This window comes from Oryctolagus cuniculus, chromosome 12 (assembly GCF_964237555.1).
Source record: "Oryctolagus cuniculus chromosome 12, mOryCun1.1, whole genome shotgun sequence".
NCBI lineage: Eukaryota > Metazoa > Chordata > Mammalia > Lagomorpha > Leporidae > Oryctolagus > Oryctolagus cuniculus.
Genome location: NC_091443.1, coordinates 73,145,161 through 73,161,551, shown reverse-complemented (window position 1 = coordinate 73,161,551; position 16,391 = coordinate 73,145,161). Strand labels below are relative to the sequence as shown.

The 16,391-nt window shown below is 43.7% G+C and overlaps 1 protein-coding gene and 1 long non-coding RNA gene across 4 annotated transcripts in view; one reads left to right on the top strand and one right to left on the bottom strand.

The window, feature by feature from the left end:
• USP8 (ubiquitin specific peptidase 8) overlaps positions 1-16,391 on the bottom strand; it is a 144,577-nt gene that overhangs the window by 116,046 nt on the left and 12,140 nt on the right. The gene's annotated exons all lie outside the window — the stretch shown is intronic.
• On the top strand, positions 6,650-14,467 carry LOC138844684 (uncharacterized). The gene is made up of 2 exons (XR_011380907.1): positions 6,650-10,215; positions 13,823-14,467. It is a non-coding gene; the product is annotated as an uncharacterized lncRNA (long non-coding RNA).

Here is a 16,391-nt window from a genome sequence, read left to right as displayed (position 1 = left end):
ATGTCCACATGTACCACTCTATTTATGCATTCACCTACTTAAGACATTTTAGTGCTTTCAAGTTGGGCAGTATGAATTAAGTTGCTACAAACAACTGTGTGGAGGTTTTGAGTAAATACCAAGGAGCTTGAGAGCTGACAGTATTTGAAGGTTTATTTATTTTTATTTTTAAATATTACTTATTTGAGAGGCAGAGTTAGAGAGGGTAAGAGAGAGGTCTGATTCACTCCCCAAATGGCTGCAATGGCTGGAGCTGGGCTGATCCGAAGCTAGGAGTCAGGAGCTTCTTCTGGGTCTGTCATGTGGGTGTAGGGGCCCAATGACTTGGGCCATCTTCTACTGATTTCCCAGGCCATAGCAGAGAGCTAGATCTTAAGAGCAGCAGCCAGGACACTAACCAGTGCCTATATGGGATGCAGGCACTGCAGATAGAGGCTTAACCTACTACACCACAGCGCCAGCCTGTTTTTTTCTGTTTTTTATTTTATTTGAAAGGCAGAGACCTTTCATCTGCTGGTTCCAGTTAGGGCTGTGTCAGGCTAAATCAGGAGCAAGGAACTCCATCCTGATCTCCCATGTTGGTGGAAGGAACTCAAGTACTGCTGGCTCCCAATTCCATTAGAAGGAAGTTGGATGGGGAGCTGGGACTTGATGTGGGCTCTCAACGGGTGGTTTTTGCTGCTGTGCCACAATAGCTGCCCTATGTGTTAGTATTCTAAGTACTGTCAAAGTGTTGGCTAACATGGCTGTTAATTTGTACTCCTATCACCAATGAGTGTTCCAGCTGCTTCATATCCACACCAGCATTTGGTGTTCTCAGTGTTCAGGATTTAGGCCATTCAAATATGTGTATAGTGTTACTTCATTGTATTACCATACGATGTGGAATGTCTTTTCATATACTTACTAGCAATTGGTGTATGCTCTTTGGTATGGTGTCTCTTGAGGTCTTCAACTTTGAAAAAACTTACACACACACATACACACAAGCTCCCATCTGTTGATCACTCCCTAAATGCCCAAAATGGCTGGGACTGGGTCTAGTTGAAGTTGGAAGCCAGGAACACAATCCGTGTCTTACACACACACATAGTAGGAACCCAGTCACTCCATTATCACTGTCTCTTAAGGTCTTCATTATTAGGAAGCTACAGCCAGGAGCCACAGGTACAAATCAACTTCAGGGATTCTCATGGATGACACATGCATCTTAATTGCTAGGCTAAACATGTGCCCCAGGTGTTTTATTGTTAAGAGTTGTGTATTGTACATAACAGTCTATTACCAATGATTGTTTTCTGCAAATATTTTCTCCCAACTTGTGATATCTTTTCATTCTATTAAAGGCCTTTAAAATTTAAGAATGCAAGTGGTCTTGAGTCAAAAAGCTTATGGGACCAACATTGTGATGAAGTGGGCTAAGTCACTGCCTGCCTCATATGGGCAAGAGTTTGTGTCCTGGATGCTCCACTTCCAATCCAGCTCCCTGCTAATGTGCCTGGGAAAGCAGCAAAGGATGGCCCAAGTACTTGGACCCCTGCATCTATGTGGGAGACCTGGAGGAAGCTCCTGGCCCCCTGCTTCAGACTGGTCCAGCTCTGGCCATTTGGGGAATGATCCAGCAGATGGAAGATTTCTCTGTTTCTCCCTTTCTCTCTATAACTTTGCCTTTCAAATAAATAAATCTTTTAAAAAAGCTTGTGAATTTTTGTCTTACAGCATTTTAATAGTTACCTTTCATTTCAAAGACAGAACAAGAGATATGAAGGGAGGAGTGCTTCCCTGGGAACTCCATGCATGTAATCATGAGATTGGTTGATGAAGGTTTCATAGAATCCTGAGTGTCAGAAATCTATTAACCAATAAGATGAGCATGGTCTAAAAGAAATACTCAAAACTTTATATAACATAGGAAAATAAATTGAAGCACACAATGTTCTTGGATTAGACATGGAACACTATTTAAAATGCAATTCCAAACAAAATTTGCCTTCTTTGAGTTAGCAACATTATTTTTATTTACTTGAAAGGCAAAGACATAGATCTCTCATCTGTTTACTCTCCAATGCCTGAAACAGTTGGGGCTGGAACAGGATGAAGATAGCTGGAAGCTCAACCCAGGTCTTCCAAGAGGGAGGCAGGGACCCACAACATAAGCCATCACATGCTGCCTCCTAGACGAAGTTAGAATTGAGAGCAGAACTGGAACTCACAAAAAGGCACTCCATTCCACAATACGGGCATCTCAAGCAGCACTGTACCCACTATGCCAAATGCCCACATGAACATTAGTTTTTTTTTTTTTTTACTTTTTAAAAAAATATTTATTACATAGAATGAGGCAGAGAGAGAGGTCTTCCATCCGCTGGTTCACTTCCCAAGTGGCCTCAATGGCTGGAGGTGTGCTGACACAAAGCCAGGAGCCAGAAGCTTCCTCTTAAGTCTCCCATGCAGGTGCAAGGGGCTCAAATACCCAGGGCCCCTTCTACCACTTTCCAGGCCATAGCAGAGAGCTGGATCAAAGTGGAGCACTGGGACTCGAACCAGTGCCCACATGGGATGTTGGCATTGCAGGCAGTGGCCTTACCACTACACAGAGTGCCGGTCCCAAGATTTACTTTAAGAGAGTTACACAGAGGAAGAGAGAGATCGTCCATCTACTGGTTCACTTCCCAGATGGCAGCAATGGCCAAGAGTGGGCCAGGCCGAAGCCAGGAGCTTCATCTGGTTCTCTGATGTGGGTGCAGGGGCCCAAGCACATGGGCCATCCTCCTCTGCTTTCTCAGGCACATAAGCAGGGAACTGGATTGGAAATGGAGCAGCTGGAAGTCAAACTGGTGCCCGTATAGGATGCTGGCACCATAGGTTAACCCATGGTGCCCAAAGCACTGCCCCTCAATATTAAACTCAGGAATCTATGGTAATCTTAATCTTCAGTTCATTTTTTCACCCTAGCCTCCAGATGCCCCCACTGAAGGTATTCGTACAATTGTTTCTTCTGAATGGTGAATAATTTATGAACAACGAAGCTTCTAAAAACAAGGAGTTGTTGATTTCCATTCACCTTTTCAGGATCATTTCCTCTTCAGCATGCAGTTAATGTCCAAATGTCAAGGAAACCAGTAGACTAGAAATGTGGCAACAAGATTCACCAAGGCAATAATAATAGAATTACAAAGGAGAGACTGTCCAACATAGGAAGCAGTTCACACAGCAGACTCATAGAATGACAATAGCTTTAAGTTACACTCTGACCTCAGAATCAGCCCTCAAGGCTTCCTGGTCTGGCTGACAAGCCAGTGAGAGCATTTCAGGCATGGAAAGCAAAGACACTTTGGCAAAAAATGTTCTACATGAAGGATCTCTGTGAGACAAGTGGCCATTAAAGAAGGATGTACTTTTCTCTAAGGAAGGAGAAAACTTCCACTTTACTATGGCTTTGTCCAAATACTGATGGCGTTTGTAGATTCAAAAGGCTTCCATAGCCTAGACAGCACCTGTCAAGAGCCTCAGGTGATCACTGATGTCATACATAAGAATGTTAATTGTTAATCTTTTTTAAAGATTTATTTATTTATTTGAAAGTCAGAGTTACACAGAGAGAGGAGAGACAGAGGCAGAGAGAGAGGTCCTCCATCCGATGGTCCACTCCCCAGATGGCCATGACCAGAACTGTGCTGATCCGAAGCCAGGAGCCAGGAGCCTCTTCCGGATCTCCCACATGGGCGCAGGGGCCCAAGGACCTGGGCCATCATCCACTATCCTCCCAGGCCACGGCAGAGAGCTGGACAGGAAGTGGAGCAGCCGAGTCTCGAACTGGCGCCCACATGGGATGCCAGCACCTCAGGTCAGGGCGTTAACCCGCTGTGCCACAGCGCTGGCCCCCGTTGTTAAATTAACAACAGGAGTCACGAGCACTAACTCCCCATGCAGGACCTCGGACATCAATGAGTTATATTGAGAGATAACTGTAAAACTAGTTCTCAGGTTTTTGTGTGTGTGGTGCGCGCATGCAAACTGTTGAAATCTTAATGAGAGTTGGTATTCTGTGTACAAAGTTAACTGAAAATGAATCTTAATGGAGAATGGCACTGGCAAGGGAGGAGGGAGGGGGAAGAGGGGTAGGAGTGTAGGTGGGAGGGCTAGTATGGTGGGAAGACTAACTATATTCCTAAAGTTGTACTTATGAAATTTGTATCCCTTAAAAAATTTAAAAAACTAATCAACTTGAGAAAAGAAACTAATGAAAAACAAATAATTTTAGTATTTATATAAATTTAAAAAATGACAAATTACAATTTTGATACTGATTCAAATTTATTGAGAACAAGGTTGATAGATTTAAGATCTATGATTTTAAAAAATCGAGGTAGAACACAGAGAAGTGCACAAGATTGTACCTCAATGAATTTTCTCAAATTATATACATCTGTGTATACTATCAGCTCAAAAAAGATAACACCATATTCCCCAAACCTCACTTGTGTCCTTTTTAGTAACTACACTGCATTCCCCAAACACACACCAAAGGTAATCGTTTTTTTTTGTTGTTGTTGTTTTGTTTTTTAATACTGAAAGGCATTGAGAACGACAGAGATTTCTACCATATGCTGTTTCATTCTCCAAGTCCATACCACTTGGGCTGGCACACAAGGAAATAAGGAGCCAGGACTGCAATCCAGATCTTCTACATAGATGGCAGGGATCCAACCACTTGAGCCAACACTTGTTACCTCCAAAGAAGGAATCAGAAGTGGAGTTGACTTGAACCCATGTCTTTTTTTTTTCTTCTATTTATGGAACAGGTACTCTTTTTTTTTTTTTTTTTTAAGATTTTATTTATTTGCGAGGTAGAGTTACAGTGAGAGGAAGAGATAGAAAGTGTCGCTCCCCCTCTTCATGGAGGAACGACACTGAACCCTGCCTAGGCTTCATATCCGAGTCACGGCACCATTATGTCGCTCCCCCTCTTCGTGGAGGAACGACACAGGACCCTGCGCTGTTCTTTCTGTCTGCTCGGCCCTCCCCGGGTTTGCTGCTGGTTCTTCCCGGGTTGGCTACTATCCCTTCCACCTCCGTGGAAGGGCAGTTCCCCCTGGCCACATTCCCCACTTCTGCAGGGGAGCGGCACACCGCCGGCCGGCTCTCTCGGGGGCTGCACGGGTTCCCTTAGATGTTCCCCATAGATGTTCCTGGTGAATGCCGTCTCTCTCCTCCTTTATAGTCCTCCTCCGCCAATCCCAACTCGGCTGCCCACACGCCGAGTACGCTGCTCTCCTCCAATCAGTAGCAAGTCCTACAGTTTATTGGTTGAACTGGAGGCAGCTGTGCGGAAGCTGTTTACTTCTCTCCCAGCGCCATATTGTGGGAGAGCAGATGCATAGAATAAGTCTTAATTCCAGTAACTCAGTCCAGTCCGGGCTGCTCCCCACAGAAAGGTCTTCATTCTGTTGGTTCACTCCCCAAATGGCTGCAACAGCTGGAGCTGTGCCAATCTGAAGTGAGGAGCCAGGAGCTTTTTCCTGGTCTCCCATGTGGGTGCAGGGGCCCAAGGACTTGGGCCATCTTCTACTGCCTTCTCAGGCCATAGCAGAGAGCTGGATTGGAAGAGGAGCAGCCAGGACTAGAACTGGCACCCATATGGGATGCAGAGCACCGGCCTCACAAATTCTTTTTTGACTTAGAGAAAGATCTTCCATCTGCTGCTTCACTCCCTAAATGGCTGGGCCAATCAGAAGCCAGGAGCTCCTTCTGGGTCTCCCACAGGGGTGCAGGGGTCCAAGGCTTTGGGCCATCTTCTACTGCTTTCCTAGGCCATAGCAGAGAGCTGGATCAGAAGAGCAGCAGCAGGGACTAGAACTGGCACCCACACTGGATGCTGCCACTGCAGGTGGTAGCTTTACCCCCTATGCCACAGCACTGGCCCCTGCACAAATTCTTCATATATTTTGTGTATTAATCTTTTCATTTACATAATAGTGTATCTCAAGTCCATGAGTTGCCTTTTCATTATCTTACTGGTATCTTTTAAATTTCTTTTCATGTACTCAAGAGGCAAAGAGTGAGAGAGAGCACTCCCCCATCTATTTGTTTACTCCCTAAATGCCCACAATCAAAAGGACTGGCCTAGGTTGAGGCCTGGGAATCAGGACTCAACCCAGGTCTCCAAATGGGTATTTGAATCATCACCTGCTGTCTCTCATGGTGCACATCAGCAGGCAGCTAGAATTGAGAGCGGAGCTGGGACTCAGATCCAGGTACTCTAATATGATATGGGCATTCCTCATGGCATGTTAATCACCAGGCCAAGTGTCAAATGTCTACCTATTATTGGTTTCTTTGATGAACAAAAATTTGTAATTGTTTAATTATACAAATTCACAATTTTTCTTTCCCATGGCTATTTTTTTGGTGTGTGTTCTATTTATAAAATCTTTGCCTACTATAAGGTCATAAAACTATTTTCTTTTCTAGTTGTATTACTCTTTTACTTGTGACTTAAAATGTCACAAGTTGAGAAGTTGTATAAATCAGAAACTATCAAATAAAAGGACTATTTAAAGAGCCACTGACAGAACAAAGAGCCACTGACAGAACAAAGTGATCTCAAACCTGAAGTAATTGAACAAGCAGCTCTCTTGAGCAGGAATGCTGGGGAAAAGAATTACACAACTCCCACTCTACTTCAGTCTTATTTCCTTAAGTAGGCTATGTTGCAAACTAATCAGAAAACTGGTTTAATTGTCGAGATGGGCGGGGCAGAGAGAGATTTTTCCACATCTTCTGAAGTACAATCTGAGACTCTACCTAACTCCTCTAAAAGTTTCTACCAGAGAAATATTTCATATCTTTCCAAGGTTATACAATACCTCTGATACTTTGACCTCACTGCATCATCTGCCCCTTGTTCTTTCATCTTCATTTTAATCTACTCTTCATTTTCTTTTCAAATCACAAACAAGTTCTGAATCCCCAACTTCATAATGGAAATCCTCAACTATGTTCCTCATGTACTCTTTTCCCTCACTGCTAAGTCCACAGAACAGTGACAGTTGCCCTCTACTTTCTCACTTCCCATTTCTCCTTAACCACTTGCTCCACCTATTTACTGTTTCTACCCACCACCAAAAGCCACTCTTGAAGCCTCTCAAAATTAGCCACATCCATACTGAACTTCTTCATTTCTCACAAGCCATAGTTTTTTTTAAATTTATTTATTTGAAAGTCAGAGTTACGTGCGCACACACACACACACACACACACACAGAGGTCTTCCATCCGCTGGTTCACTCCTCAGTTGGCCACAACAGTAAGAGTTGTGCTGATCTGAAGCCAGGAGCCAGGAGCCTCTTCTGGGTCTCCCACATGGGTGCAGGGGCCCAAGGACTTGGGCCATCTTCTACTGCTTTCCCAGGCCATAGTAGACAACTGGATCGCAAGTCAGGCAGCCAGGTCTTGAACTGGCACCCATATGGGATGCTGGTGCTTCAGGCCAGGGTGTTAATCTGCTGTGCCACAGCGCCGGCTCCCATGTCTGTTTCTTATTTCTGTTAATGGTCCATCATCTCAGATACTCAGGTTGCTGACAATACACTCAAAAATACTTTTTCCATTTGGCCTCTCCATTTCTCCTGCTATTTTCTGTATGACTACATAACCTCTTTCCTAGCTGTAATAATGGTTTCCTAATTGCCTTCCTTTCTCCTAATGTGCCCAATCCAGCCCATGGTTCCAAGCCTACGTAATCTATCTTTTAAAAAATATTTCATTTATTTCGAAGTCAGATTCCTATCCAAATGCCTGCAACAGCAGGGGCTGTATCCAACTGAAGCTAGGAACCCAGACTTCAATCTGGGCCCCTAAAAGAGTGGCAGATTCCTAAGTATTTGAGCCATCTCCTGATGCATCCCAGAGTATGCATTAGCAGGAAGCTGGACTTGGAAGCAGAACTGTGACTTGAACCCAGGCACTCACATATATAGTATGTGGGTATCCTAAGTGGTGCCTTAATTGCTATGCCAAATCCCCATCCCTACAGGACTAATCTTAAAGTTCCAACCTTATCATGTCCTCTTTTGAAGATCTTTAACACCTTGTCCTATTCTCTATAGTCCCAACACAAACTGGAACCAATGTATTTGTTCTTTTCACTCACCCATATTATAGTCAGACTATTGTACTCCGTGCTTTCTTCTAATTTTCCTGTCACACACCCTTCTATTTTTTCCCCACTTCTGAATGTCTAAATTCTTCCAATTTTTTCAAGGTGAAAGGTGGACTCCTTAATGAATAGCTTTTCCCATCTTCTCTTTATGGTAAACTCCTCTTTATCCTTCAAGATTCAGTTCAAACATCATTTCATCCCTATAATGTCTGCAGGCTGTTAATAACTCTTGTACTCTGCTTCCCAGCACACTGAATATTGAATTGGAATTACTTTCTCCTTACTAAACCCTTACCTTCTCAAAAGCAAGTGTAGGATAAATTTAATCTTTGTATCCCTGGTATCTAGCATAATACTTTGTATAAGGATTAATAAATTTATTTCATAATAAATTCCTATTAACTGAGTGAGCCTATTTTCATATTCTCTGGATGGAAGTAATTTTTCCTTATTAAATTGTCCTATCATTTTCTCTATACATCTCATGTCATTTTCTTGTGATTTTTGCTTATGTGAATATCTTATATTCACTAATGGATGGTTATCATCCAAAGGCCAGAGACTTCTCATCATCTGAGGGCCTCATGGAGGATACCAAGAGCACCCTTAAACAGGCTCTCTTGGTCTTTGATCATGGCATACTGACACATCTCACAACAGCAATGTTCCAAATCTGAAGTGCTAGAGACAGGCCTAGGCAAGCTACTATGAGACTATTTTGCTTCTGTCTTTAAAAGCTGGTAGTACAGGTTTCTGCACTGTTGCTTGGGAAAGCTATCCATTTGTTTCATTAATCCTTGTGGAAACAGAGGGGAATGAGATGAACATTATTATTTCAACATACAAATAAGGAAAGAAGGCTTGGAGTGCTCCAGTGACTTAGTTATCATGCAGCTGGTGAGAACCAGGACTCAAAAGCAGCTACGTGCAACTCTGCAGCACAAGCCCTTTCCCATGCCATCATGGGACACTCATGTTTCTGAGAAAAACACTGGGGAAAACCCTTGAATGTAAGGGGAGCATAACCTGCCAGGTCCCAGGGGCAGGCCTGCACGAAAACTGTACTGAGGAAATCCTTGAGGAGTACAAATTAACTTATCAACTTTTATCTTGAGCATAAGGAAAACACCTACTTTCCAATAGGGCTAGGGTTAGAGACTGTTTCTCCAAGGGATAGAGAGAAGATAGTAGCTACAGTTGTGGGAAAAGGGAACAAAAACTACAGGACTTAACAGCTGGGAAGAAACATTAAAACAGAGTGGAAATCAAGCTGAACTCACTACAGGGGGAAATACACTGAAGGGGACACCAAAGGTAGACAGGGTTTGTTCAGTTCAACTACCATTAAGTATGCTATGCTAGACACCACAGTCAATGTGAACAACACAAATGGCTCCTGCCTGCAAGTTTGATAGCCTGTCCCAGGCAGTCTGTAGACAGGAAAGGGAGGCACGGTGCCAGGGTGGGGCCTTCTCTAAAAAGCCGGAGTCTAGATTGATCCCATCCCAAAGCTAGGATAGGAGGAACCTGTGGGTTATTAATAGCAGGCAGGGTAAAAGACTCTCCCAGGTTACCTAACACTGGGCCTGATGATTTGTAGTCTTGTCTAATACCTACATATATGTGAGTGACAGGGGATGTGTCACCCACTGCTTAGGTGCTATAAAAAGAAGGAAACTGCATTGTCTTTGTTTTCTGTTGCTGTAACAAAATATCTGAAATTGGGCAATGTATAAAGACAGGTTTATTCAGTTCACAGTTCTGGAGACAGGAAGTCCATGAGCATGGTTTCTGTATCTGCTAAGCATCTGGTGGAGGGTTCTGGTTGCATCCTAACATGGCAGAGGGCATCACACAGTGAGGCAGAGCAAGAGTCTGAGTTCAGATTTCTTTCTTTTCTTTTCTTTTTTTTTTTTTTTTTGACAGGCAGAGTGGATAATGAGAAAGAGAGAGAGAAAGGTCTTCCTTTTGCCGTTGGTTCCCCCTCCAATGGCCACCACGGCTGGCGCGCTGCAGCCAGCGCACCGCACTGATCCGAAGGCAGGAACCAGGTGCTTCTCCTGGTCTCCCATGGGGTGCAGGGTCCAAGCACTTGGGCCATCGCCATCCTCTACTGCCTTCCCGGGCCACAGCAGAGAGCTGGCTTGGAAGAGGGGCAACTGGGAAAGAATCCGGCGCCTGGACCGGGACTAGAACCCGGTGTGCCGGCGCTGCTAGGTGGAGGATTAGCCTATTGAGCTGTGGCGCCGGCCCAGATTTCTCTTCTCATCAAGCTTCTGAAGGTATCCTGAGATTCCATCCTCATCTTACCTAATCCTAATTACCTCACAAAGGTCCCACCTCCAAATACCATTAACAGATGAATTTGGATTAAATCTCCAACATATGATTTTGAAGGGACACATCAAAACCATAGCACCTGTTCTCTGGCCCCCAAAATTCATCTCCTTACATGTAAAACACATTCATTCTAATAGCCATCAGTTCATTTTAAAAAATATTTATGCATTTAAGAGGTAGAGTTACAGATAGACAGAGGGGTCTTCTATCTGTTGGTTCACTCTCCAAATAGCCATAAGCAGAAAACTGGATCAGAAGAGGAGCAATTGGGATATGAACCAGTGCCCATACAGAATGCTGGTGCCGCAGTTGGAGGCTTAGCCTACTATACCATAGCACCATTCCTCTAGCCATCAACTCTTAACTCATTCCAGCATAAACTCCAAAGTCCAAGTCTAGAATCTCATCTGAAACAGATATGAGTGTGCCATAGTTTAAATGTTTTGTCCGTATCAGGACTCAGGTTTAGGGGTTAGGCAATTAGCTCAGCTGTGAAGATGCCTGCATCCCAAGCTAGAATACCTGGGTGTGATGCCCAGTTCTGGCTCCTGACTCTACCTTCCTGCTAATGCAGACCCTGGGAGGTAGTGGTGATGACTCAAGTAATTGAGTTCCTACCACCCACCATATGGGAGACGTGGATTGTTTCCAGATCTTGGCTTTGGCCTTCCTCAAGGCCTGGCTGTTATGGGCATTTGAGGAGTAAATCAACATACAGGAGCTCTATTTGTCTCCCTCCCTCTCTCTCTCTTTTTTTTTTAATTTGACAGGTAATTATAGACAGTGAGAAAGAGAGAAAGGTCTTCCCTCTGTTGGTTTACTTCCCAAATGGCTGCCACAGCTGGTGCTGTGGCGATCTGAAGCCAGGAGCCAGGTGCTCCCTCCTGGTTTCCCACGCGGGTGCAGGGGCTCAAGCACTTGGGTCATCCTCTACTGTCCTCCCGGGCCACAGCAGAGAGCTGGACTGGAAGAGGAACAACCGGGACTAGAACCCAGTGCCCATATGGGATGCCGGCACTGCAGGCGGAGGATTAACTGAGACATGGTGCCAGCCTGTCTCCCTCTCTAACAAAAACTAAAAAAAAAAAAAAAAAAAAAAAAAAGTTAAGTTGATTAATAATCCAACAATGGTCCGTAATTGTTGAAGTGAAAGGAAGAGTCCCATGTCTCTCATCAGCCATCAATGCTGCTTCCCAGGGACTTCACTGGTGGGGATCCAGAATCAGAAACTGAGTACAGGTATTCCTACACTGAATGTGGCTGTTTTAACCACTAGGCTAAATGCCCACCCCACAATTCTCATCTTAAACCAAAAGGCAGAAATGATTAAATTGTGAGAAAAGAATGTGGAAAACTGAGCTATGTTTCTTGCGTCAGTTAGCCAAGTTGCAAATGCGAAGAAAAAGTTCTTGAAGGAGATTAAAACCATTACTCCAGTGAACACACAAGTGGCAGGAAAGCAAACCAGCCTTATTGCTGACTGGAGAAAGCTTCAGTGGTCTGGATAGAAGAACAAACAAGCACACATGTTTTTAACACTAGAGTGGCTAATGTCAGGCCTACAGGCTGTGTAAAGTCTGTAAAATCATTTGGTCTGGCCCTGTGAATACAACCACGGTGGGACTTGAGATTCAACAAATCTATAGCAGGGGCTGGTGCTAGGGCATAGTAGGTTAAGCCTCTGCCTGAAGCAGAGGCATCCCATATGAGTGCTGGTTCAAGTTCTGGCTGCTGCACCTCTGATCTGGTTCTCTGCTTATGGCCTGTGAAAGCAGTGGAAGAGAGGACAGCCCAAGTCTTTGGGTCCCTGCACCCACATGGGAGACTTAGAAGAAGCTCATGGCCTCAGATCAGCCTAGCTCCAGACACTGAAGCCATTTGGGGAGTGAACCAGCAGAGAGAAGACCTCTTTCCTGGTTTCTCCCTAATAAATAAATCTTGAAAAAATCTATAGCAGACTATTTAACAAGTTGATCATTTTGTATGGCTTATAAATATCCAAATGGCCCTTCAAAAGAAAAAGGTCCTCTGCCCGACCCCACGCCAAAGCCTACCACAGGACAAGGTCCTTTCTCTCTTCAATTCTGTAAAGGCTGAGGTGAAGATCCTACAGAAGAAAAGTTGTAAGTTAGCACATGTGGTAGAATGAGAAGGCTGTGCCAAGATGGTGCTGAAGAGTGTCAGTTACTCAGGAAATGGCTTTGGAACCCACCTGGCAAAGGAGCCTGCTTGGCAATAGGCAGTGATTGGTTACGGCATAAACTGCTCCTTGACCAGATTGGCTGCCTCGGCTATATAAGCTGCAGCACCAACTGAAATAAACAAGTCTGCAAGCTGCTTGCCTCTAGCCCACTTTCACCTGACTCCCAGTGTCTGTGTCATGACTCCGCGCCTCTTGCCCCCACCGCGCTTCTCCTCTCAGAACAAATCCACAGCAACGAGCACAGATTGGTTTACAAGATTAAAGTCGCTATTTTCATAATATACAAGTGCAAGGTGAAGAAAGTGCTGGTCTGGAAAGTGTGGCAAGTTATCCAAAAAACTTAGCTAAGATTATTGATGAAGCTGGCTATATTAAACAAGCATATATTAGAAGATGCTACCTAGGATTTCCATAGCTAGAAGGAAATCAATGTCTGGCTTCAAATCCTCAAAAAAGAGGTCGACTCTTTTGTTAGGGGCTAATACAGTTAGTTGAAGCCAATGCTCATTTTTCATTCTGAAAATGCTAAGGCCCTTAAAAATGTCTTAAATTAACTTTACCTGTGCTCTACAAATGTGAACAACAAAGCCTGGATGACAGCACATCTGTTTACAACATGGTTTACTGCATATTTTAAACCCACATTATTGCCTATTAACAATGTACCTGGTCATCCAACAGCTCTGATGGGGATGTATGATGAGTTTAATGTTTTCATGCTAGCAACACGAATCTTATTTGAGAAATATATTTGGTAAGGCTATTGCTGCCATACAAAGTGATTTCACTGATGAATCTGGGCAAAGTTAAAATAAAAATCTTCAGGAAAGAATTCACCATTCCAGATGCCGTTATGAATATTCATGATTCATAGGAGGAGGTTAAAAAAAAAAAAGTTGATCTCAACTCTTATGTATGACTCTGAAGGGTTCAAGACTTCAATGGTGGCCGGCACCACAGGGTTGCAGCGCCGGCACCCTGGGTTCTAGTCCTGGTTGCCCCTCTTCCAGTCCAGCTCTCTACTGTGGCCCGGGAGTGCAGTGGAGGATGGCTCAAGTTCTTGGGCCCTGCACCCACATGGGAGACTAGGAGAAGCACCTGGTTCCTGGCTTCAGATCAGCATAATGCACCGGCCACATGGCTATGGCGCAGCAGGTTAACACCCTGGCCTGAAGTGCCGCCATCCTATATGGACGCTAGTTCAAGACCCGGCTGCTCGACTTCTGATCCAGCTTTCTGCTATGGCCTGGGAAAGCAGTAGAAGATGGCCCAAGTCCTGGTTCCTGGCTTTAGATTGGCACAGCTCCAGTCTTTGTGGCCAACTGGGGAGTGAATCATTGGATGAAAGACCTCTCTGTCTCTGCCTCTCCTCTCTCTCTGCGTAGGTCTCACTTTCAAATAAATAAATAAATCTTTAAAAAAAACAAAGACTTAAATGGAGGAAGTAATTGCATATGCCATTGAAACAGTAAGAGAATCAGACTCAAAAGTTAAGGCTCACGGTTTGAGACCTGGCTGCTTCACTTCTGATCCAGTTCTCTGCTGTGGCCTGGGAGGGCAGTGGAAGATGGACCAGGTCCGGGGGGCCCTTTCACCTGCATGGGAGACCTGGAGGAGGCTCCTGGCTTCAGATTGGTGCAGCTCCAGCTGTTGCAGCCATCTGGGGAGTGAACCAGCAGAAGGAAGACCTCTCTCTCTCTCTGCCTCTCTGTAACTCTTTCAAATAAATAAAAAAACTTAAAAAAAAAAAAAATAAAAAAGGTTAAGGCTCAGAGCCTGAAGACATGACTGAATTGCTACAATGTTATGATAAAACTTTACATATAAAGAGCTACTTCTTGCCAGTGAGCAAAGAAAGCAGTTTCTGAGACAGAATCTACTTCTGTTGAAAATACTATGAATACTGTCAAAATGATAGGAAAGGATTTAGAAGATTACATAAAAGTAGTCCATAAAGCAACAGTAAGATTTGAGAGGACTCCAATTTTTTACAAGTTCTAATGTGGGTAAAATGCTATCAACAAGCATCACATGCTACAAAGAAGTGTTTCATGGTAGGAATTCAATCAATGCAGTAAACATCATTGTTCCTATTTAAGAAACTGCCACAGTCCACCAAACCGCACCCTGGTCAGCAGACATCCAACACTGAGGCAAGACTATTACCAAAATGACTTGACTTGCTATAGTCTTGCGATGATCATTAGCATTTTTAAGCAGTATTTTTGAATTAAGGTCTATACATTGTTTTTTTTAGACACAATGCTACTGCATATTTTATTAGACTACAGGAGTACAAACACAACTTTTATATGGACTGGGAAAAAGTAGTGTGTCATTTGCTTTATTGTGTTGTTTTATTAAGATGGTCTGAGAAAAAAACGCTGCAATATCTGAGGTATGTCTGCAATTCATATCACTCCACTGTTACAACCAGATTGGGAATAGGAGATAGTTCCAAGCTCTTCACATTATAAACTTGGAATGTCCTTGAGAAGAAACGAGAAAAAGCAATGACCGAGCGGATGGGCTAAATGCCCAGAATTAACTGGGGGATGTTCCTACTTTGCATTTATTCTCTCTTCAGCTGTACAAGTAGACAGGGAGGGCACAAGGGTGTGTTGGGACGGAGCTCTTAATTTATGTTCTGAAAGGACAATGAGAAAGTGTCAGTATCAGTTCAGTATTTTGAATACTGAGCAACAGAAATAGAGTCGAATGCTTGAGGAAGCAAAACTTGGTGATTTAGAAGATTTAGGTTTGGGAATTTGGTCAGTTCATTCTTCTATGGCTTCCATAAGGCCCAGTACACCTTTGGCTCCTATCACTGAACTCTAGCTGCTTTAATAGGAAAGGAGAGGACACACTCCAGAAATCTTGCACATTTTCACACTTGAGTTTTCTTCCACTTGTTGCCCCAGGCTTTTACTCAAGAAAGAACACAGCAGGGAGGAAAGAGGAGTCAGTTACATTTGAGAAGCTGCACGGTTTAGTAGAAACAAAGCATGAGTTTGGATGGAGGCCCACATAGTGGGAATAAAGGCCTAATTTTCCTATTTTCTGCCTGCTTAACTAGAGCTCTATCTTCCCACTTGTAAAGATTAAATGAAATAATCTGTGTGAAAGCTAAATAAATGTATGAGAATGAAGTAGTGTGTACTAATATCTAGCATTTTAATTTCCATGTATTACAGTATGACATGTAACTTGTATATACTAACTTTAGCAGGCAACAGAACCACAAAAGGTAAGATAATCAAAGTATAATTATAGTTATTGGCTATATATAATTATAGTTGACCTTAGCACCTTACCAGGGCAGGTGTTATGGAACAGTGAGAGTTGTCACTTGGGACACCTGCATCCCATATTGGAGTGCCTAGGTTTGCGTCTCTGCTCTGCTTTGGATCCAAGTACTTGAGTTCCTGACCCCCAAGTGGCAGACCCAGATGGAGTTCTGGCCTCCTGGGACTGGCCAAGCCCAGCCCTAGCTGTTGCTGGCAATTGGGGAGCGAACCAGCAGATGGAAGATACCTTTGTCACTCTGCCTCTCTGATAAATAAAAATAGTAAAATATTTTTAAAAAACTTACAGGAATTTTCAACACATAAAGAAGCAGAGAGTAAAGACCTCCAGATACCCACCATCCAGCTTCTACAATTATTATTCAACTATTACTTTCTT